Below are 25,243 nucleotides of genomic sequence, written 5' to 3'. Positions count from 1 at the left end.
TCATGCTACCGGAGCTCTCCCTCAACTTCTCCTCTCCCCTTGCTTGATCAAGAAGGAGGAGACGTCCCCGGGCTGTACGTGTGTTGAACGCGGAGGCGCCATTGTTCGACGCTTAGATCGGAATCGACCGCGATCTGGATCGCTGCGTGTACGACTCCACCAACCGCGTTCTTGTAACGCTTCCGCATCACGATCTTCAAGGGTATGAAGATGTACTCCCCTCTCTCTCATTGCTAGTCTCTCCATAGATTGATCTTGGTGATGCGTAGAAATTTTTTGATTTCTGCAATGATCCCCAACAGTGGCATCATGAGCTAGGTGTATGCGTAGTTTCTATGCACGAGTAGAACAGAAGTTGTTGTGGGCGTCAATTTTGTCAATTTACTTGCCGTTACCAGTCTTATCTTGATTCGGCGGCATCGTGGGATGAAGCGGCCCGGACCGACCTTACACGTACGCTTACGTGAGACAGGTTCCACCGATTGACATGCACTAGTTGCATAAGGTGGCTAGTGGGTGTCTGTCTCTCCCACTTTAGTCAGATCGGATTCGATGAAAAGGGTCCTTATGAAGGGTAAATAGAAATTGGCATATCACGTTGTGGTTTTGGCGTAGGTAAGAAATGTTCTTGCTAGAAACCTATAGCAGCCACGTAAAAACTTGCAACAACAATTAGAGGATGTGTAACTTGTTCTTGCAGCATATTCCGTGAGATGTGATATGGCCAAAAGGATGTGATGAATGATATATGTGATGTATGAGATTGATCATGTTCTTGTAATAGGAATCACGACTTGCATGTCGATGAGTATGACAACCGGCCGGAGCCATAGGAGTTGTCTTAATTTATTGTATGACCTGCGTATCAATGAAAACGCCATGTAATTACTTTACTTTATTGCTAACCGTTAGCCATAGTAGTAGAAGTAACAGTTGGCGAGACAACTTCATGAAGACACGATGATGGAGATCATGATGATGGAGATCATGGTGTCATGCCGGTGATGATGATGATCATGGCGCCCCGAAGATGGAGATCAAAAGGAGCAACCTGATATTGGCCATATCATGTCACTCTTTCATTGCATGTGATGTTTATCATGTTTTTACATCTTATTTTCTTGGAACGATGGTAGCTTAAATAAGATGATCCCTCGCTAAAATTTCAAGAAAGTGCTCCCCCTAACTGTGCACCGTTGCGAAGGTTCGTTGTTTCGAAGCACCACGTGATGATCGGGTGTGATAGATTCTAACGTTCGAATACAGCGGGTGTAAGCCAGATTTACACATGCAAAACACTTAGGTTGACTTGACGAGCCTAGCATCTACAGATATGGCCTTGGAACACGAGAGACCGAAAGGTCGAACATGAGTTGTATAGTAGATACGATCAACATGGAGATGTTCACCGTTTATGACTAGTCCGTCTCACGTGATGATCGGACACGGCCTAGTCGATTCAGATCATGTATCACTTAGATGACTAGAGGGATGTCTATCTGAGTGGGAGTTCATTGAATAATTTTGATTAGATGAACTTAATTATCATGAACATAGTCTAAATACCTTTACAATATGTCTTGTAGATCAAATGGCCCACGCTAATGTTGCCCTCAACTTCAACGCGTTCCTAGAGGAAACCAAGCTGAAAGACGATGGTAGCAACTATACGGACTGGGTCCATAACTTGAGGATCATCCTCATAGCTCCCAAGAAAGCATATGTCCTTGAAGCACCGCTAGGTGAAGCACCCATTTTCCCAGCAACTCAAGACGTTATGAACGCCTGGCAGTCGCGTAGTGATGATTACTCCCTGGTTCAGTGCGGCATGCTTTACAGCTTAGAACCGGGGCTCCAAAAGTGCTTTGAGCAGCAAGGAGCATATGAGATGTTCCAAGAGCTGAAAATGGTTTTCCAAGCTCATGCCCGGGTCGAGAGGTATGAAGTCTCCGACAAGTTCTACAGTTGTAAGATGGAGGAAAACAGTTCTGTCAGCGAGCATATACTCAAAATGTCTGGGTTGCACAACCGCTTGTCTCAGCTGGGAGTTAATCTCCCAGATGACTCGGTCATTGACAGGATCCTCCAGTCGCTTTCCACCTAGCTACAAGAGCTTTGTGATGAACTACAATATGCAAGGGATGGAGAAGTCCATTCCTGAGTTATATTCAATGCTGAAATCAGCGGAGGTGGAGATCAAAAAGGAACATCAAGTATTGATGGTGAATAAGACCACTAGTTTCAAGAAGGGCAAGGGTAAGAAGAACTTCAAGAAGGATGGCAAGGGAGTTGCCGCGCCCGGTAAATCAGTTGCCGGGAAGAAGCTAAAGAACGGACCCAATCCCGAGACTCAGTGCTTTTATTGCAAGGGAAATGGTCACTGGAAGCGGAATTGCCCCAAGTACTTAGCGGATAAGAAGGCCGGCAATACCAAAGGTATATATGATATACATGGCATTGATGTGTACCTTACCAGCACTCGTAGTAGCTCCTGGGTATTTGATACCGGCGCGGTTGCTCATATTTGTAACTCAAAACAGGAGCTGCGGAATAAGCGGAGACTAGCGAAGGACGAGGTGATGATGCGCGTCGGGAATGGTTCCAAGGTCGATGTGATCGCCGTCGGCACGCTACCTCTACATTTACCTATGGGATTAGTTTTAAACCTCAATAATTGTTATTTAGTGCTAGCTTTGAGCATGAACATTGTATCTGGATCTCGTTTAATGCGAGATGGCTACTCATTTAAATCTGAGAATAATGGTTGTTCTATTTATATGAGAGATATGTTTTATGGTCATGCCCTGCTGGTCAATGGTTTATTCTTATTGAATCTCAAACATGATGTTACACATATTCATAGTGTGAATGCCAAAAGATGTAAGGTTGATAATGATAGTCCCACATACTTGTGGCACTGCCGCCTTGGTCACATTGGTGTCAAACGCATGAAGAAACTCCATACAGATGACCTTTTGGAGTCTCTTGATTATGAATCATTTGACACGTGCGAACCATGCATCATGGTCAAAATGACCAAGACTCCGTTCTCCGGAACAATGGAGCGAGCAACCAACTTATTGGAAATCATACATATTGATGTGTGCGGTCCAATGAGCGTTGAGGCTCGCGGTGGCTATCGTTATGTTCTCACCCTCATTGATGACTTGAGTAGATATGGGTATGTCTACCTAATGAAACACAAGTCTGAGACCTTTGAAAAGTTCAAGGAATTTCACAACGAGGTAGAGAATCAACGTGACAGGAAAATAAAATTCTCGCGATCAGATCGTGGGGGAGAATATTTAAGTCACGAGTTTGGCACACACTTAAGGAAATGTGGAATTGTTTCACAACTCACGCCGCCTGGAACACCTCAGCGTAATGGTGTGTCCGAACGTCGTAATCGTACTCTGTTGGACATGGTGCGATCTATGATGTCTCTTACCAACCTACCGCTATCATTTTGGGGTTATGCTTTAGAGACTGCCGCATTCACTTTAAATAGGGCTCCGTCGAAATGTGTTGAGATGACACCGTATGAATTATGGTTTGGGAAGAAACCTAAGCTGTCGTTTCTGAAAGTTTGGGGATGCGATGCTTATGTCAAGAAACTTCAACCTGAAAAGCTCGAACCCAAGTCGAAAAAAATGCGTCTTCATAGGATACCCTAAGGAAACTATTGGGTATACCTTCTACCTCAGATCCTAAGGCAAAGTCTTTGTTGCCAAGAATGGATCATTTCTGGAGAAAGAGTTTCTCTCGAAAGAAGTAAGTTGGAGGAAAGTAGAACTTGATGAGGTATCGCCTCTTCAATCGGAAAGTAGCGCAGCTCAGGAAGATGTTTCTGTGGTGCCTACACCGACTAGAGAGGAAGTTAATGATAATGATCATGAAACTTCGGATCAAGTTACTACTGAACTTCGTGGGTCCACAAGGACACGTTCTGCACCAGAGTGGTACGGCAACCCTGTCCTGGAAATCATGTTGTTAGACAATGGTGATCCTTCAAACTATGAAGAAGCGATGGCGGGCCCGGATTCCAACAAATGGCTTGAAGCCATGAAATCCGAGATAGGATCCCTGTATGGGAACGAAGTATGGACTTTGACAGACTTGCCCGATGATCGGCAAGCCATAGAGAATAAATGGATCTTTAAGAAGAAGACTAACGCAGATGGTAATGTGACCATCTATAAGGCTCGGCTTGTCGCTAAGGGTTATCGACAAGTTCAAGGGGTTGACTACGATGAGACCTTCTCACCCGTAGCGAAGCTGAAGTCCGTCCGAATAATGTTAGCAATTGCCGAATTCTATGATTATGCGATATGGCAAATGGACGTCAAAACGGCATTCCTTAATGGTTTCCTTAAGGAAGAATTGTATATGATGCAGCCAGAAGGTTTTGTCGATCGTAAGAATGCTGACAAGGTATGCAAGCTCCAGCGCTCAATCTATGGGCTGGTGCAAGCATCTCGGAGTTGGAACATTCGCTTTGATGAGATGATCAAAGCGTTTGGGTTTACACAGACTAATGGAGAAGCCTGTGTTTACAAGAAAGTGAGTGGGAGCTCTGTAGCATTTCTCATATTATATGTGGATGACATACTATTGATGGGAAATGATATAGAATTTTTGGAAAGCATAAAGGCCTACTTGAATAAGTGTTTTTAAATGAAGGACCTTGGAGAAGCTGCTTACATATTAGGCATCAAGATCTATAGAGATAGATCAAGATGCCTCATTGGTCTTTCACAAAGCACATACCTTGACAAGATATTGAAGAAGTTCAATATGGATCAGTCCAAGAACGGGTTCTTGCCTGTATTACAAGGTGTGAGATTGAGCACGGCTCAATGCCCGACCTCGGCAGAAGATAGAGAAAAGATGAGTGTCATCCCCTATGCCTCAGCCATAGGGTCTATTATGTATGCCTGGCTGTGTACCAGACCTGATGTGAACCTTACCGTAAGTTTGGTAGGGAGGTACCAAAGTAATCCCGGCATGGAACACTGGACAGCGGTCTAGAACATCCTGAAGTACCTGAAAAGGACTAAGGATATGTTTCGCATTTATGGAGGTGACGAAGAGCTCATCGTAAAGGGTTACATCGATGCTAGCTTCAACACAGATCCGGATGACTCCAAGTCACAAACTGGATACGTGTATATTTTGAATGGTGGGGCAGTCAGCTAGTGCAGTTGCAAGCAAAGCGGCGTGGCGGGATCTACATGTGAAGCGGAGTACATAGCAGCCTCGGAGGCAGCACAGGAAGCAGTCTGGATGAGGATTTCATCACCGACCTAGGAGTAATTCCCAATGCTCGGGCCCGATGGCTATTGCCCTAGCCATGGAGCCCAGGTCTCGCAAGAAGACCAGGCATATCAAGCGTCGCTTCAACTCCATTCGTGAATATATTCAAGATGGAGACATAGATATTTGTAAAGTGCATACGGATCTGAATGTCGCGGATCCGTTCACTAAACCTCTTCCACGAGCAAAACATGATCAACACCGGAACTCTATGGGTGTTCGATTCATCACAATGTAACTAGATCATTGACTCTAGTGCAAGTGGGAGACTATTGGAAATATTCCCTAGAGGCAATAATAAAGTGGTTATTATTATATTTCCTTGTTCATGATAATTGTCTATTGTTCATGCTATAATTGTGTTATCCGGAAATCGTAATACATGTGTGAATACATAGACCACAACATGTCCCTAGTGAGCCTCTAGTTGACTAGCTCGTTGATCAATAGATGGTTACGGTTTCCTGACCATGGACATTGGATGTCGTTGATAACTGGATCACATCATTAGCAGAATGATGTGATGGACAAGACCCAATCCTAAGCATAGCACAAGATCGTGTAGTTCGTCTGCTAAAGCTTTTCTAATGTCAAGTATCATTTCCTTAGACCATGAGATTGTGCAACTCCCGGATACCGTGGGAATGCTCTGGGTGTGCCAAACATCACAACGTAACTTGGTGGCTATAAGGGCACACTACTGGTATCTCCAAAAGTGTCTGTTGGGTTGGCATGAATCGAGACTGGGATTTGTCACTCGGTGTGACGGAGAGGTATCTCTGGGCCCACTCGGTAGGACATCATCATAATGAGCTCAATGTGACCAAGGAGTTGATCACGGGATGATGTGTTACGAACGAGTAAAGAGACTTGCCGGTAACGAGATTGAACAAGGTATAGGGATACCGACGATCGAATCTCGGGCAAGTATCATACCGGTAGACAAACGGAATTGTATATGGGATTGATTGAATCCCCGACATCGTGGTTCATCCGATGAGATCATCATGGAACATGTGGGAGCCAACATGGGTATCCAGATCCCGCTGTTGGTTATTGGCCGGAGAGATGTCTCGGTCATGTCTGCATGGTTCCCGAACCCGTAGGGTCTACACACTTAAGGTTCGGTGACACTAGAGTTGTTATAGGAATTAGTATGCGGTTACCGAATGTTGTTCGGAGTCCCGGATGAGATCCCGGACGTCACAAGGAGTTCCGGAATGGTCCTGAGATAAATATTTATATATGGGAAGTCCTTATATTCGGTCTCCGGAAGTGTTCGGGGGTTTATTGGTACTGTACCGAGTCCACCGAAAGGGTTTCGGGGGTCCACCTGCCCCGGAGGGCCCTATGGGCTGAATATGGAGGGGAACAAGCCCCTAGGTGGGCTAGGCGCCAAACCCCCCTAGGGCCCATACGCCTAGGGTTGGGGGGGCCCTAAAGGGGGCGCCCCCTTGGCTTGGGGGGCAAGCCTCGCCCACTTGGCCGCCGCCCCCCTCTAGATCCATCTGGAGGGGGCCGCCCCCCTCCTCCCTTGCCCCTATAAATAGAGGGGAGGTGGGAGGGCTACCACACCCTTCCCTTGGCGCAGCCCTCTCCCTCCCCAACACCTCCGTAGTAGTAGTAGTGCTTGGCGAAGCCCTGCCGGAGAACTGCAAGCTCCACCACTACACCGTCGTGCTGCCGGAGCTCTCCCTCAACTTCTCCTGTCCCCTTGCTGGATCAAGAAGGAAGAGACGTCCCCGGGCTGTACGTGTGTTGAACGCGGAGGCGCCATTGTTCGGTGCTTAGATCGGAATCGACCGTGATCTGAATTGCTGCATGTATGACTCCACCAACCGCGTTCTTGTAACGCTTCCACATCGCGATCTTCAAGGGTATGAAGATGTACTCCCCTCTCTCTCGTTGCTAGTCTCTCCATTGATTGATCTTTGTGATGGGTAGAAATTTTTTGGTTTCCGCAATGATCCCCAACACAAACCAATATAAAAGACCAAGTGCACTGCTAGAAGAAACCATCATGGAAAGTTCCACCTCCTCCAAGAATTGGCCCGCGCATCCGAAAACAGTTGAACCAATTGTATGTTTTTCACCTATGTGTGTGTGTGTTATTCAGATGCATCAACTCCCCACCCCCTGCATCCCCTTAGGCTCCAAATGACCAAACACAAATCCAACCTCTCCATCATTTGATCCCCATGTACGCGCAAAATATCCACCACAAATCCAACGTCATCCAAACCATAGCCTTCCTCGAATGAACCTAACCCCCCAAAGCCTAACATCCTCATCCCTTGAGGAGCAATCTCTGCCCCAAAACAAAAGTACGCCTCATGTCCTAAAATTCGCATCTACGCATCCGAATCTATACAATCCACACCACACAACCCCTCTCCCCCACCCCAAAAAATAACTCGAATCATCAGGAAAGGGGGCTCTTGTTTCTTACCTCGGTCTCGATGAATGGGTCGATGCACTAGGCTCGACTCCCTGCCGAAGACGACGTCGATGGTCGCAGAGTAATGAGGAGATAATGGGGATTGGGGCGAGAGCGATGCAATAAAGAGGAGGAAAGTAAATGAAAGAAATTGATGCCTCTTAGGAATGGATTCGTCATCACTACGAGTCATAAATCAACAATCTCGCTCTTCTTCCGATGACTCTGTCCATTCCATTTGGCACACCGCGAATCGCATGGTGCCTACACACCAATTAAATGACGACCATGAGCCATGCTATTGTGTAGCCACATGAAACGACAACACAATAAATTTGCATTCCTCAATGAAGGTTTGACCGATGTACTATTTAGAAGTAGTGACCTCACAATTAACAATACATGGTCATCACGCATGAATGCAATGATACATACTAGATGATAGATGTGTTGCATATATATATTGTTGAAATGCATACTTAAATCAAGCCTGGCATATATGCATTGTATTTATGTAACTCATTAACTTGTGGATGAATGCCATTCTGAAACATTATAAATCTTAAAAGGGCATGCATAGCGCACGAGCATATGCACTATAGGTCTTTAGTGTTATGGTCTGATGTGCGCGAGATGGGATCCGAACGAGCAATCGGACACACACAAGCACTAGATGGGACATGTAGATTTACCTCTCTGCCAGTGCATGTCTTTTTCACTACAGCGATGCAAGATACCGATACCCCCTTCCCCTTGCCAAACCAGAACGTGTTGAGTTGCCATGGAATAGCTTTACCCTACCTACTGCATGGTGGGGATTTGGCAAAAAAACCTACCGTAGAAAAGTTCGTGAATAGTATACCTCCCCTCGAAAATCACTTAATCCACACCCCTCCTCGCCTCTACTTTCTTGAAATCTTAAAAAGCGGAAAGGAAGGTAAAACACATTCAAATCTTTTATACATAACATAATCATATAATTTTTCATGCAAAAAATTCTAAACTGTTCACTGATGTTATGGAATGTAATTTAGTGAAACATGAATAACATATCCAAACCATCACACGCCAAAAAGGTCGGCACATAGATGCAAAAAAATTCTTAGGAAGGTAAATAAACTTTAATATCCCTAAAAAAGTTGTCATATTGTAGGGCACTGAACAAGCGAAAATATCATCTTGCTGGCATTTCTTTATGCACGCCCCTGGTCTAAAAAGCCAAAATAAGCATCACCTTGCCATGTGTTGCTGCAAATTGAGGCCACCCATGGTTAAATACAAGCTCACCTGCAAATCTCTAAAACTCCACAAACCATGACACCTTTGGCATGTCTTCAGCTTGAAAGGCCTGGGAATTGGGCCCTTGATTAGCGTCTTTAACCCTCTTGAGATGACTTGCATGTAGAGGTCATCCTCGTCCATCAACACACATAACTGTGATGGACGAAATTCATCTACAAAGTGGCCGGTCCTTGGAGGTTGGCATCTCCCTCTTGTCATCGCCACTTGCCCACCCAGCGCCATCGTCACTTCTACATCACTTTTTTGCCTCTTGATGATCCTAGAAGAAAGAAAACTAAATTCGTTCATGTCATCCAAATCATCGGCGTATGTCGCTAACATAGAAATTAAGGGTGAATCATAAAGCATAGGTAACGTGGGGAACCCAACATGTAACTTTACTAGATGCACATTTTTAAATGTGCACATATGTGATAAGCGTCATCTGACCAAGAACTCACAATCTGTGTGCCCAAAATCAAATATGTAATCAATATCGTTTCACAAACCCTGATTTATCATCGTTTCGTTAGAATAGCACAAACAAAACATGTTTGCACAACTATCGATGTTCGCAGGTAGTTACTTTTGTATAATGTGAATGAAAGCATGTTATCCTACTGAGTTGAGTAGACACAAGTTGGTATTTTCAAGACTAGTTGGAAACATAGGATGTGTGCTCAACATAATAGGCACATTTGATAAAAAAACATAACATATTATCTAGTAAGAAAAAATATCAACACCCATAAAATTGACGTAAAATAGGTAGTAAATTTTAAAGCATAACCTCACAGTGTTGGTCGGTGAAACAAACTTGTTTTGTTGTGGAAACATAATGGGATGCACCATGATATTTGTAGGAACAACCAAGCAAAGAAGAGAAAACTGATGAACATGACAAGCACATGGCAGAAACTATAAACATAGATGGTAAAAGACTAAAGGAGTAAGTGATAATATAGCTACACAATCGATAACATGACCATTTCCATGACTTAAAAGACTTATCAATGTGGCAACTTCGTAATAATAATCATGAAAATTACTCCCTCTATGAAGGAATATAGGAGCGTTTAGATCACTAGTTTAGTGATCTAAACGCTGTTATATTTCTTTACAAAGGGAGTACAATACAATCTACACCGGCACGCGTGTTAAAGAAAAGCACACAGTGGCTGATTACAAGCTACCAACACAAATGATGAAATCATCAAAACGATTGGCAATCACATCACCCCGAGATGGAAAAGTGTATTACCTACAAACAAAACCATGCATAAAATCCCTAAGCATGTACTATGCATTCTAGACTACAAACAGATCAGACGAAGAAACGATGAAGCACACATAAAAATGAATGGTGTGTAATCAACCAGGAAACCTAGCCCATAATTCAAAAAACAAAATTCCAATGCAACAAAAGGACCAAGAAAGGAATAAACAAATATAAAACACCAAATGCACTGCAAAACAATTGTCGATATCTAGCCAGTAACTCCCATAAAAATAACATGAGAATAACAACAAATCCCACCCACCTCCTCTCCTCAATTCGTCCCGCTAGAAGAAACCATCAAGAAAGATTCCACTTCCTCAAAGAACTGGCCCTCGTATGCACGAACAGTTGAACCAATTTCATATGTTCAACTGTGCATGTGTGTTGTCGAGATGCATCAACTCCCCACCACCATGTCTCCCTTTAGGCTCCAAATGACCAAACATAAATCCAACCACTCTATCACTTGATCCCCCACTCGCTCGCAAAAAATGCGGCAAAAACCCAACATCGTGCAAACCATAACCTTCCTCGAATGGCCCTAACCCCACAAGCCTAGCATCAATATCCCTTGTGGAGCAATCTCATCCCCAAAACACAATTGCGTCACATGTCCTGAAATCTTCATATACACATTCGAGACTATTCGCGCCACACCACACAACCCACCCCCACCCCCACCACAAAATTGTCTATAATAGGAAGGAAAGCATATCATCATTTTGAGTTGACTAGACACAAGTTGGTATTTTCAAGACTAGTAGGGAAGATAGGAAGTGTGCTCAACATACTAGGCACATTTGGTAAAAACATAACATATTGTCTTGTAAAAAAAATTGTCACCCATAAAAAAAGGTGGCAAAATTTTAAGCATAACCTCACAATGCTAGACTACAAACAGATCAAATAAAGCAACGATGAAGCACACATAAAAATAAATTGTATGTAATCAACCAGGAAACCTTGCCCCATAATTCAAAAAACAAAATTTCATTGCGCCAAAACAACCACCAAAGGAAGAAACCAATATCATCAAACATCAAGTGCACGGCAAAACAAATCTCGCATTCCAGCCAGTAACCCCGATATCAACAACAATAATAAGAAGAACAACAAATCCCACCCACCTCCTCTCCTCAATTCATCGTGCTAGAAGAAACCGTCAGGGAAGATTCCAGCTCCTCCAAGAAATGTCACTTTTATCGACAAACAGTTGAACCAATTGCATGTTGTTCAACAGCGTGTGTGTGTTGTCCACATGCATCAAATCCCCACCACCCTGCCCCCTTAGGATCCAAATGACCAAACATAAATCCAACCACTCTATCACTCGATCCCCCACTTGCGCACAAAAAGTCCGCCACAAACTCAATATTGTGCAAACCGTAGCATTCCTCGAATGGCCCTAAACCCTACAACCCTAGCATCCCCATCCCTTGAGGAGCAATCTCTGCTCCAAAACACAAGTATGATCCATGTCCTAAAATTTGCATCTACACTTTCGAGTCTATATGCGCCACACCAGACAACCCCCCCCCCCCACACACACACGCGCGCACAAATTTGTATAATAGGAAGGAAAGCATATTATCATGTTGAGTTGACTAGACACAAGTTGGTATTGTGAAGGCTTGCAGTGAAGATAGGAGGTGTGCTTAACATAGTAGGCACATTTGGTAAAAATGTAACATATTTTCTAGTAAGTAAAAAATATCATCACCACTAAACATACAAATATGTCGTAAATTTTCAGCATAACCTCACAATGTTGGTGAGTGAAACAAACAATTTTTTTGTGGCAACATAATGGGATACACCATGCAATTTTTAGGGCCAACAAGCATTGAAGAGAAAAAAATGGATGAACATTACAGGCACATGGCTAAAACTATAAGCATAGATGCTAAAGTACTAAAGGAGTAATCGATATATAGCGACACAATCCATAACATGACAATGTCCATTATCAATGTGGGAACTTCATAATAATAATCGTGACAATTACAATACAATCTACAGTAGCACGGGCGTTAAAGAAAAGTACATGGTGAATGATAACAAGCTATCAACACAAATGGTGAAATCATCACAACGACTGGCAATCACATCGCCTCGAGATGGAAAAGTGTATTGTCGACAAACAAAATCGTGCATTGAATCCCTAAGCATGTATGTATGTGCATAAAATATCTTCACCTTGAACAGGGACTCTCCCTTGAGCTTAAAGACCAACATGTCATTTTCCTTGCCACAAACCATGAGCACCTTTCGCATGTCTTCAGCTTGAAAGACCTAGGAATCGGGCCCTTGATCAGCGTCTTTAACCCTCTTAGGATGACTTGCATGTAGAGGTCATCCTTGTCCATCTACACACATGACTGTGATGGACAAAATTCATCTACAAAGTGCCCGGTCCTTGGAGGTTGGCATCTCCCTCTTGTCATCGCCACATACCTGCCCGACAACATCGTCACTTCTACATCACTCTTTGCCTCTTGATGATCCTAGAAGAGAGAATACTAAATTTGTTCATCTCATCCAAATCATCGGCATATTCTTGTAGACACGTGTTGGGTCTCCAAGCGCAGAGTTTTGTAGGACAGTAGCAATTTTCCCTCAAGTGGATGACCTAAGGATTATTAATCCGTGGGAGGCGTAGGATGAAGATAGTCTCTCTCAAACGACTCTGCAACCAAATACAAGAAATCTCTTGTGTCCCCAACTCAGCCAATACAATGGAAAATTGTATAGGTGCACTAGTTCGGCGAAAAGATGTTGATAAAAGTGTAATATTGATGGTAGAATAAATAAAAACAGCAAGGTAACAAATAGTAAACTGGCACAAAAACGGTATTGCAATGCTTGAAAATGAGGCCTAGGGTCCGTACTCTCGCTAGTGCAATCTCTCAACAATGCTAATATAATAGGATCATATAACCATCCCTCAAAGTGCGATGAAGAATCACTCCAAAGTTCCTATCTAGCGGAGAACATAAGAATAAATTGTTTGTATGGTACGAAACCACCTCAAAGCTATTCTTTCCGTTGGATCTGTTCAAGAGTTCGTACTAAAATAACATAAAGCTATTCTTTCCGTTCGATCTATCCTAGAGTTCGTACTAAAATAACACCAAAGAAAATTCATAATTCATAATACTCAATCCAACACAAAGAACTTCAAAGAGTGCCCCAAGATTTCTACCGGAGAAACAAAGAGAAGAACGTGCATCAACCCCTATGCATAGATTGCCCCAATGCCACCTCGGGAATCCGCAAGTTGAGTGACAAAACATATGTCAAGTGAATCAATACGATACCCCATTTTCACCACGAGTATTCATATGCAAGACATATATCAAGTGTTCTCAAATCCATAAAAGTATTCAATCCGATAACAACGAAATCTCAAAGGGAAAACTCAATTCATCACAACAAGATAGTGTAAGTGCATCTAGTGCCCCTTAGTGATTTTTGTGTATTGAAGACTTATAGGTTAAGGGACTGATGCGTTTGTGAGTGTACACAGGTCTATAAGTCTATGAGGAGTTTGATATTTACAGAGAAAGTCGACCCCTAAAAATGAATGTCTCCGACTGAAGACTTTGGATTTCTGAAGACTTTGAAAGTGAAGAAATTGGTGTGACCTTGAAGACTTGGTATTCATTCGAGGAACATGAAGCGTGAAGACTTTTGTTTTCGTAGTTTCATTTTCTCTTTCTTGAGTCATAGGAAACACCGTACTGTTAAAGGGGGTGGAGGAAATACTAAGGAAAAATTTCCATGTGATGCTCAACTCAAAATCCTACACCTATCAATCCCTTCGAGTGAAGCCATTGGAAATGTCATACAGTTCAGTCAATTTCTTCAGTGACAGAGACGAAGTTCTTCTGGTCTCTGAGGAATTTGTTCTGACTGAGGAGTTAGGAATTCGCCAGTGCGGATTGCCTACAAGTGAGGAACATGATAGCCCTGAGGAATTTGATAGTCAAATTTCCGAGCATTGCTGTGCTACGCGCCAGCTGTCCCAAAATATCTACCTACCTAACGGTCATATCATTGAAGGGAATTTATGTCTTATCATGTCAGGCTGCTCCCTAGGCTATAAATAGCCGCCCCCTACAACCACTAGCTGGTTGGCTGCTCCGAGAGAAACTGACACTTGTCATTTGAGAGCATCCCATCCTCCGAGGACTTTGAGCGAAAATCATCAAGTGAGGAAAACCCAAACCCAAACACCTACAAACCCAAAGTGATTGAGCATCACTGAAGAGATTGATCCTGCGTGGATCCGACGCTTGTTACCTTTGAAGACTGTTTATCTTCCAGACGGTTAGGTGTCATGGTCTAGAGCATCCAAGAGGAAATTGTGGATCGCCGAGTGACCGAGTTTGTGAAGGTTTGCAAGTCACCTGAAGACTTACCACGAGTGATTGGACGAGGTCTGTGTGACCTTAGTTTAAGGAGAATACGGTGAGGACTCTGTGTCCGGGACTGTGTTGTGACGCCCGGATAATTAAGCTACAGTAAATTCTACTAATGATGCCACGTCACCTCGATTACTGTTGCTAATCTCACGTTAGTTCGAAACTGATTCAAATTCAAATTCAAAATCAAGCAAACAATAAAAGTTTTCAAATATTAAAACTAAAATGTTCGGGGTGAGCCAAATAATCCATACTAAATATTGGTGTAGAAACCACACTCCTCTAAAGTATTTAAATGCACCATAGTAATTAAAACGGCGGCAAAACTGTTATTTAATAAATACTTTTAAATAATAAATAATTACAAAACTATTTTATTTAGGTGCCAAAGTTAATGTGGCAGTAGTATATTTATAAATACAAATTTAGGTGGTAGTGTTAATTTTTATAAAACTGAAATAAAAAGGAACAAAAATAAAACAGAAAAAAGGGAAAAGACTAAACAAAGAAATAAAGTAAAACAAGAGAAAAGAGAAAAGCCCCCACCCCCCACTGGGCCACGGCCCAGCTAACCGGCCAGCCCACGAACCTAGCCGGCCCACCCCCACTCCCCATAACCCCCCACTCCACCCCGAAACCCTAACCGGACCAACCCACTCCCCCCTCACTCCCTCGTCCATCCCTCCCCCCCGATCCAGATCGGATCGGGGCTACCCCCGTGGCCATCGCCCGGTGCCGCCTCGCCGGCCCCCGCCCTCGTCCTCGTGCCCCCGTCCCCTCTCCCTCGACGACTCCCCTCGCCGCGCAGACCGCGACCGCGCCCTCGACGCCCGACGCCGCCCCGCCGCTCTAAACCGGAGCCACCACGCCGGCCCGGCTCCGACGCCGTCGCCCTGTACATCCCCGCCGGACTGCGTCGTCCTCACCCCCGCCGCGCCGGACTGCCCCATCCCCGCCTCTCCTTCATCGATCCTCCCCGCGCCTCGCCGCCCCTCGTCTCTGCAACGCCGGTGAGGCCACGGCCTCCCTCTCCTCGCACTCCCCCTCCCCGTTTCGACGTCGTCGGCGCCTCCCCTGCTCTCCCTCGCGCGGGATCCCACGCCGCGCCTAACCGCGCGCCCGCGCCTGGGCCGGCACCCCACTGGCGCCCCGTGCCGCGCCTCGCGTCGGCGAGCCCGCCCCGGCTCCCCTGCAGTTGCTCGCTCCGGCCATCGCCTTCGTCCCGCACACACCGCTCCCTGCCACCACCACCTCCAGCCGCGCCCCCCTGCGCCCGCTCCGCCCAGCCGGTTCGCGACCACCCCTCCGCCGTCTCCCCTAGTCCTGGCCGCCGGCGAGCGCCGTGCGTGCCCAGCGCCCCTCGGGCATGCGCCCGTTCGGGCTATGCCCGTTAACCAGTGCGCCCGTTCCAGTGGCCCATTGGCCACTGACAGCCGGGGCCCGGAACCCTGAGACGTTTATAAAAAAGAGAAATAAAAAAATATAAATAATAATAATAATAATTATTATTAACTTAATTAATTTTGATTAATTAAACTAAACAACCAATTAAACTAATTAAACATTAGTTACCTAATTAACCTAATTAGCTAATTAAGTAGTCAATGACAGTGGGGCCCACCCCTAATTAATCCTGATTAGGTTAATTAATATGTTTAATTAAAATGTGTCGCTGACCAGTGGGACCCACTGGTCAGGTTGGCCAGTCAACCCCTGTTGACTGCTGATGTCATAAATCCAGTTTCGAATTAAATTAATTATGTTAATTCTAAAAACAATTTTGAACTTTGAAAATTAATATAAAATATAGCGGACCTCGGATGAAAATAATTGTACATGAAAGTTGCTCAGAACGACGAGACGAATCCAGATACGCAGCCCGTTTGTCCGCCACACACCCCTAGCATATCGAACACGCAACTTTCCCCCTCCGGTTCATCTGTCCGAAAACGCGAAACTCCGGGAATACTTTCCTGGATGTTTCCCCCCTTCACCGGTATCACCTCATACCGCATTAGAACACGTCTAGCTCTGCATGTTGTCCTGTTATGCACTTGCTTGCTATGTATTTACTGTTTCTCCCCCCTCTTCTCTTCGGTAGACCCCGTGACGATGCTGATGCCCCTGTGATCGACTACGGTGTTGACGACCCATCCTTGCCAGAACAACCAGGCAAGCCCCCCCCTTGATCACCAGATATCGCCTATTCTTCTCTATACTACTTGCATTAGAGTAGTGTAGCATGTTACTGCTTTCGTTTAATCCTATTCTGATGCATAGCCTGTCATTGTTGCTACAGTTGTTACCTTTACCTGCAATCCTACATGCTTAGTATAGGATGCTAGTGTTCCATCAGTGGCCCTACACTCTTGTCCGTCTGCCATGCTATACTACTGGGCCGTGATCACTTCGGGAGGTGATCACGGGTATATATTATATACTTTATATACATGACACATGTGGTGACTAAAGTCGGGTCGGCTCGTTGAGTACCTGCAAGTGATTCTGATGAGGGGGCTGAATGGACAGGTGGCTCCATCCCGGTAGAGGTGGGCCTAGGTTCCTGACGGCACCCGACTGTTACTTTGTGGCGGGGCGACAGGGCAGGTTGAGACCACCTAGGAGAGAGGTGGGCCTGGCCCTGGTCGGCGTCCGCGGATACTTAAAAATAACACGCTTAACGAGTTCTTGATATTTGATCTGAGTCTGGCCATTTGGTCTATACGCACTAACCAACTACGCGGGAACAGTTATGGGCACTCGACGTCGTGGTATCAGCCGAAGCCTTCTTGATGTCAGCGACGGAGCAGCGCGCGCCGGATTGGACTGGAACGCCTGCTAGGCTAGGTCTGCTTCCGGCCGCCCTCGCAACGTGCAGGTGTGCAATGGGCGATGGGCCCAGACCCATGCGTGCATAGGATTTAGACCGGCGTGCTGACCTCTCTGTTGTGCCTAGGTGGGGCTGCGATGTATTGATCTTCCGAGGCCGGCCATGACCCAGAAAAGTGTGTCCGGCCAAATGGGATCGAGCGTGTTGGGTTATGTGGTGCACCCCTGCAGGGACGTTTATCTATTCGAATAGCCGTGTCCCTCGATAAAAGGACGACCCGGAGTTGTACCTTGACCTTATGACAACTAGAACTGGACACTTAATAAAACACACCCTTCCAAGTGCCAGATATAACCCGGTGATCGCTCTCTAACAGGGCGACGAGGAGGGGATCGTCGGGTAGGATTATGCTATGCGATGCTACTTGGTGAACTTACCATCTACTCTCTTCTACATGCTGCAAGATGGAGGTGGCCAGAAGCGTAGTCTTCGACAGGATTAGCTATCCCCCTCTTATTCTGGCATTCTGCAGTTCAGTCCACCGATATGGCCCTTTACACATATACCCATGCATATGTAGTGTAGCTCCTTGCTTGCGAGTACTTTGGATGAGTACCCACGGTTGCTTTCCTTCCTCTTTTCCCCCTTTCCTTTCTACCTGGTTGTCGCAACCAGATGCTGGAGCCCAGGAGCCAGACGCCACCGTCGACGACGACTCCTACTACACCGGAGGTGCCTACTACTACGTGCAGCCCGCTGACGACGACCAGGAGTAGTTAGGAGGTCCCAGGCAGGAGGCCTTGCCTTTTCGATCGTTGCTATTTTTGTGCTAGCCTTCTTAAGGCAAAGTTGTTTAACTTATGTCTGTACTCAGATATTGTTGCTTCCGCTGACTCATCTATGATCGAGCACTTGTATTCGAGCCCTCGAGGCCCCTGGCTTGTATTATGATGCTTGTATGACTTATTTATGTTGTAGAGTTGTGTTGTGATATCTTCCCGTGAGTCCCTGATCTTGATCGTACACATTTGCGTGCATGATTAGAGTACGATTGAATCGGGGGCGTCACAAGTTGGTAGCAGAGCCGACTGCCTGTAGGAATCCCCCTTTCCAACTCCTTGGCCGTAGTCGAGTCTAGTCATTGAAAAACTTTTACTAACATGGCTGTGTGGCTTACGGGCCCACGTCGCCATTGGGTGGTATTAGGATCTTTTACTCCTTGTCTAGACTCTGGGACTCTGATCTCTCTTCTATTCGGGTTAAATGATTTTGCTAAAAACAAAACTAACTTTAGGTTCTCGAAAGTACTTTCTCCCGGAGAGTCCCTCACTTCAGATGATCGCCTGCTGCACTAGAAGATTCCGGAGTTACCCTGTGATGTTCTCTCGAGACTTTGTGTCCGTCGTTTTTGCAATTCCCTATCACCGAAATATCCCTATGGATAAATACATACATCTGTCGATCTTACTTTTGTTCCCAGTTGATCTTGTCATTACAAGATACCCTGAAATTCCCTCTATTGATCCGTGAATACTTTGTGCCTACTGCCTTGCAGTTCTTGCCACATGAATACCCTCTACGGATAATTCCTCGCACTTACCGAGTATCCGCTCTTCCCCCGTTGTTTATTTGATTTACAAGACACATTGAAATACTATCTGATCTTTTGATAATCGTCTGCCCGCTATTACTCGGCAAATACTTGTCTGCTTGCATTATGGTTGCGTTCCATATGAATAGCAATATTCATTAGTACCCTTTGTCATTATCATATAGTCCCTTGATTCAATATGTTGCGAATTCTCGCAGTCCTCCATCAGATCCTAGAATTCATCCTTCCGGCTCAGACGTCATATTAAACATGAGTTGGATCTCGACCAATGAAATTGCCATCGATTGTACCCTTAAGCCTACTCAACCTATCCATCCTTGATCAGAGTATTTGCTTCTGATCCCTTGATTTGGAGCTCATAATTCCTTTGCATTGGAGCTTTGAATTAGTAGGTTGTTTTGATAATCTGATCTCCTTGCTTTCTTTCTTCTGCTGGTTGAGTACCGATGCTCACATCAGGTCTCTTGTGGACCACTAGAACCTTTATGGGATTTTATCCGACGACGTCCTTCATATTCAATAACTTTGTGAGTCTTTTCTCGGATACATAATGCCTTTGGTAAATTGTATCCTCTGCTTTGTCAACCATGCTCTACTTTTGAGCTGGTGATAATCACTCTTGAAGCTTGTGGCATATGTTTCTAAGTTGCCCTGATGGGTTGAACCTATGCCTTCCTTAATCTGTGTGAACCCGAAAGTTTTCCAAGGTTCATACTCCTCTGGTAATTCACCACGTAGGTCTTCGCACTCAAATTATTTTTAATAGAGCAGTGAATGAAAGGTTATGCATTGCAGAAGTGGGAGTCGACCTTGAACTTTGTGTTCATGCCCATGGACACGATGTAGATCTTATCATTAAAAGCTTCTCTTAAATTAATTATTCCCTTGGTATAAGTTCATCTTATATCTGGGATCTGGCCTTTTCCAATCGTGGTTCCGACCAGGTTCTCCTTTAAACACCATTTCTCGTGCAAGTTTAAGCACTTGACTTCTGCAGAGCAATACCCAATCCAACCTCTATTTTGATCTGTCGTCGAGTATTACCCCCCTGGTATCTCGAGATTATCACGGAACTGCATAACCTCTTATGAGTTCTCCATCAAGTATTACATTCTCATTGATTCCAACTTTTCACGGGCTCCGGGTTATTAAACACTCAAGAACATCGATAACTGAATCGAGTCCGCATCACGATTAAACAACTCTTAGTAATCTCCTTTACTTATGAGTTCGTACTCGATCACGTCATCCCTAGCCTGCTCGGCCATGTCATTATCGTGCCGATTTTAACTGTGCTACCTGGTCCTTCCCAGCGCACAAATTTAGACAGTGAGCTAATCTTTCGTCGATCTTCCTCGTCATATCACTTCTCCTTGAACAACAAACTTGATTTCGAGTTTGTGTCCTACCCGTGGTTCCAATAACCTTTCGCTTTCATCATTCCTTTGACTTGATGTCATCGTCGATCAATTACATCTTCTTGAAAACCTCTCGACAAATTTGTCGTGATCATTGTCAACAGTTTGACTTCTTCCAAGTTGTGTGTCGAAATTCAGGATGAGAAATACCATCCTTGCCCCTCGATGAATTATGTTATCATCGACAACATTCTTGCCTCCCCCCAACACAAGCTTGTTCATATTTTGTGTTGTATCTTGATTTCCTTGCTATCTAGCTTATGATATGTTCTACCTTGGAGTATTACCATCTTTGATGTCAAGAATGTCGTGAGAATTTCACCACCTCTTATGACATCTTGATACAGGTGATACTTCTTGCCATATCTGTTCATTCCTTACTCCCCGTGTTGTTCCTAACCAGAAAACCGACAATTGAACTATGGTGTGCGACTTCAAAACTTCTAGCAACCTTATTGCTTTGAAGTTAATGGTCAACATTTCATTCTTAGACCATTGGTTATCGAATCGCCATTCTAACATTGTTTGTGCTACCTAAGTCCGTATTTCGGGTGCACCGTCATACAATGTTCAATCGTGTATGTTTCCTCGAGCATACCTCATTATATCATTTGAACTGACAAAAGCTATCTCCTTGTACACATAATTGTTTAAATCCATCTTTTGGAAATATCAATGGAATGTCGCTGAGTCCATCAGCCACCTCCTAACCCTCTCCTTGGTTTAATGATGAACTCTTGTTTCGGAACTTGCTTTCATAGTTCATTTCCCGAGAATCTTACAATGTCATCCCATCAATTTGTGTTGCACCTTTCTTCTTAGACATCCCGAGTCTGAGGTATCCTGACACCAATCATATCTGAATCTCGGTCAGATATGATGGTTGGAACATATTTCCAAGAGTTATAACGTTGGTCTTTATATGACCCGGTAAGGTGGTGTCATACCTAGCCCTCCAGCCCTATTGTTACAGTTTTCATTTTTAGCAAGGTTATCCATTCTTTCCATGAGGAAATTGTAAGACTTACTCTATAAGTTGTTCCTGATGGATCCTTTGTGTATCCATAGCCTGATCTTCCCTAATGACCATGTCAATGCTATCTCGAAGCATGTCTATGGTACTCCGATTTTCAACAAGATCATTTGAACCCCAATTGAAAGGATCGATATAGTTGACTAGAGGGGAGGTGAATAGGCAACTAACAATTTTTAGCTTTTCTTTACCAAATTAAACTTTGCATCAAAATAGGTTGTCTAGATATGCAACTAAGTGAGCAACCTATATGATGCAATGACAACAAGCACGCAAGCAAATAAGAGATATAACACGAGTAAGCTTGCGAAAGTAAAGGGACGAGATAACCAATAGTGGAGCCGGTGAAGACGAGGATGTGTTACCGAAGTTCCTTCCTTTTGAGTTGAAGTACGTCTCCGTTGGAGCGGTGTGGAGGCACAGTGCTCCCCAAGAAGCCACTAGGGCCACCGTATTCTCCTCACGCCCTCACACAATGCGAGATGCCGTGATTCCACTATTGGTGCCCTTGAAGGCCGCTACCGGACCTTTACAAACAAGGTTGGGGCAATCTCCACAACTTAATTGGAGGCTCCCAACGACACCACAAAGCGTCACCACAATGGACTATGGCTCCGTGGTGACCTCAACCGTCTAGGGTGCTCATGTTGGGTTATGTAGTAATTTCAAAAAAATTCCTACGCACACGCAAGATCATGGTGATGCATAGCAACGAGAGGGGAGAGTGTTGTCCACGTACCCTCGTAGACCGACAGCGGAAGCGTTATCACAACGCGGTTGATGTAGTCGTACGTCTTCACGATCCGACCGATCAAGTACCGAACGTACGGCACCTCCGAGTTCTACACACGTTCAGCTCGATGACGTCCCTCGAACTCCGATCCAGCCGAGTGTTGAGGGAGAGTTTCGTCAGCACGACGGCGTGGTGACGATGATGATGTTCCACCGACGCAGGGCTTCGCCTAAGCTCCGCAACGGTATTATCAAGGTGTAATATGGTGGAGGGGGGCACCGCACACGGCTAAGAGATCTCAAGGATCAATTGTTGTGTCTCTGGGGTGCCCCCCTGCCCCCGTATATAAAGGAGCAAGGGGGAGGCAGCCGGCCAAGGGGAGAGGCGCGCCATAGGGGGGGAGTCCTACTCCCACCGGGAGTAGGACTCCTCCTTTCCTTGTGGGAGTAGGAGAAGGGAAGGGGAAAGGAGAAAGAAGGAAGGGTGCGCCCCCCTTCCCTAGTCCAATTCGGACCATACCATGGGGAGGGGTGCGGCCACCTTTTGAGGCCTTTCTCTCCTTTCCCGTATGGCCCATTAAGGCCCAATACGAATTCCCGTAACTCTCCGGTACTCCGAAAAATACCCGAATCACTCGGAACCTTTCCGAAGTCCGAATATAGTCGTCCACTATATCGATCTTTACGTCTCGACCATTTCGAGACTCCTCGTCATATCCCCGATCTCATCCGGGACTCCGAACTCCTTCGGTACATCAAAACTCAATAAAACTGTCATCGTAACGTTAAGCGTGCGGACCCTACGGGTTCGAGAACTATGTAGACATGACCGAGACACGTCTCCGGTCAATAACCAATAGCGGGACCTGGATGCCCATATTGGCTCCTACATATGCTACGAAGATCTTTATCGGTCAGACCGCATAACAACATACGTTGTTCCCTTTGTCACCGGTATGTTACTTGCCCGAGATTTGATCGTCGGTATCTAGATACCTAGTTCAATCTCGTTACCGGCAAGTCTCTTTACTCGTTCCGTAACACATCATCCCGCAACTAACTCATTAGTCACAATGCTTGCAAGGCTTATAGTGATGTGCATTACCGAGTGGGCCCAGAGATACCTCTCCGACAATTGGAGTGACAAATCCTAATCTCGAAATACGCCAACCCAACAAGTACCTTTGGAGACACCTGTAGAGCACCTTTATAATCACCCATTTACGTTGTGACGTTTGGTAGCACACAAAGTGTTCCTCCGGTAAACGGGAGTTGCATAATCTCATAGTCATAGGAACATGTATAAGTCATGAAGAAAGCAATAGCAACATACTAAACGATCGAGTGCTAAGCTAACGGAATGGGTCAAGTCAATCACGTCATTCTCCTAATGAGGTGATCTCGTTAATCAAATGACAACTTATGTCTATGGCTAGGAAACATAACCATCTTCGATTAATGAGCTAGTCAAGTAGAGGCATACTAGTGACACTCTGTTTGTCTATATATTCACACATGTATTATGTTTCCGGTTAATACAATTCTAGCATGAATAATAAACATTTATCATGATATAAGGAAATATAATACTTTATTATTGCCTCTAGGGCATATTTCCTTCAGTCTCCCACTTGCACTAGAGTCAATAATCTAGTTCACATCGCCATGTGATTTAACATCAATAATTCACATCACCATGTGATTAACACCCATAGTTCACATCTCTATGTGACCAACACCCAAAGGGTTTACTAGAGTCAATAATCAGTTCACATCGCTATGTGATTAACACCCAAAGAGTACTAAGGTGTGATCATGTTTTGATTGTGAGATAATTTTAGTCAACGGGTCGGTCACATTCAGATCCGTAAGTTTTTTGCAAATTTCTATGTCTACAATGCTCTGCACGGAGCTACTCTAGCTAATTGCCCCCACTTTCAATATGTATCTAGACCGAGACTTAGAGTCATCTAGATTTAGTGTCAAAACTTGCATCGACGTAACCCTTTACGACGAACCTTTTGTCACTTCCATAATCGAGAAACATATCCTTATTCCACTAAGGATAATTTTGACCGCTGTCCAGTGATCTACTCCTAGATCACTATTGTACTCCCTTGCCAAAATCAGTGTAGGGTATACAATAGATCTGGTACACAGCATGGCATACTTTATAGAATCTATGGCCAAGGCATAGGGAATGACTTTCATTCTCTTTCTATCTTCTGCCGTGGTCGGGCTTTGAGTCTTACTCAATTTCACACCTTGTAATACAGGCAAGAACTCTTTCTTTGACTGTTCTATTTTGAACTACTTCAAAATCTTGTCAAGGTATGTACTCATTGAAAAAACTTATCAAGCGTCTTGATCTATCTCTATAGATCTTGATGCTCAATATGTTAGCAGCTTCACCGAGGTCTTTCTTTTGAAAAACTCCTTTCAAACACTCCTTTATGCTTTGCAGAATAATTCTACATTATTTCCGATCAACAATATGTCATTCACATATACTTATCAGAAATGTTGTAGTGCTCCCACTCACTTTCTTGTAAATACAGGCTTCACTGCAAGTCTGTATAACACTATATCCTTTGATCAACTTATCAAAGTGTATATTCCAACTCCGAGATGCTTGCACCAGTCCATAGATGGATCGCTGGAGCTTGCATATTTTGTTAGCACCTTTAGGATTGACAAAACCTTCTGGTTGCATCATATACAACTCTTCTTTAATAAATCCATTAAGGAATGCAGTTTTGTTTATCCATTTGCCAGATTTCATAAAATGCGGCAATTGCTAACATGATTCGGACAGACTTAAGCATAGATACGAGTGAGAAACTCTCATCATAGTCAACATCTTGAACTTGTCGAAAACCTTTTT

The sequence above is a fragment of the Aegilops tauschii genome, chromosome 3, assembly GCF_002575655.3.
Source record: "Aegilops tauschii subsp. strangulata cultivar AL8/78 chromosome 3, Aet v6.0, whole genome shotgun sequence".
Taxonomy (NCBI): Eukaryota; Viridiplantae; Streptophyta; class Magnoliopsida; order Poales; family Poaceae; genus Aegilops; species Aegilops tauschii.
Note: the sequence above shows the minus strand (reverse complement) of the source record.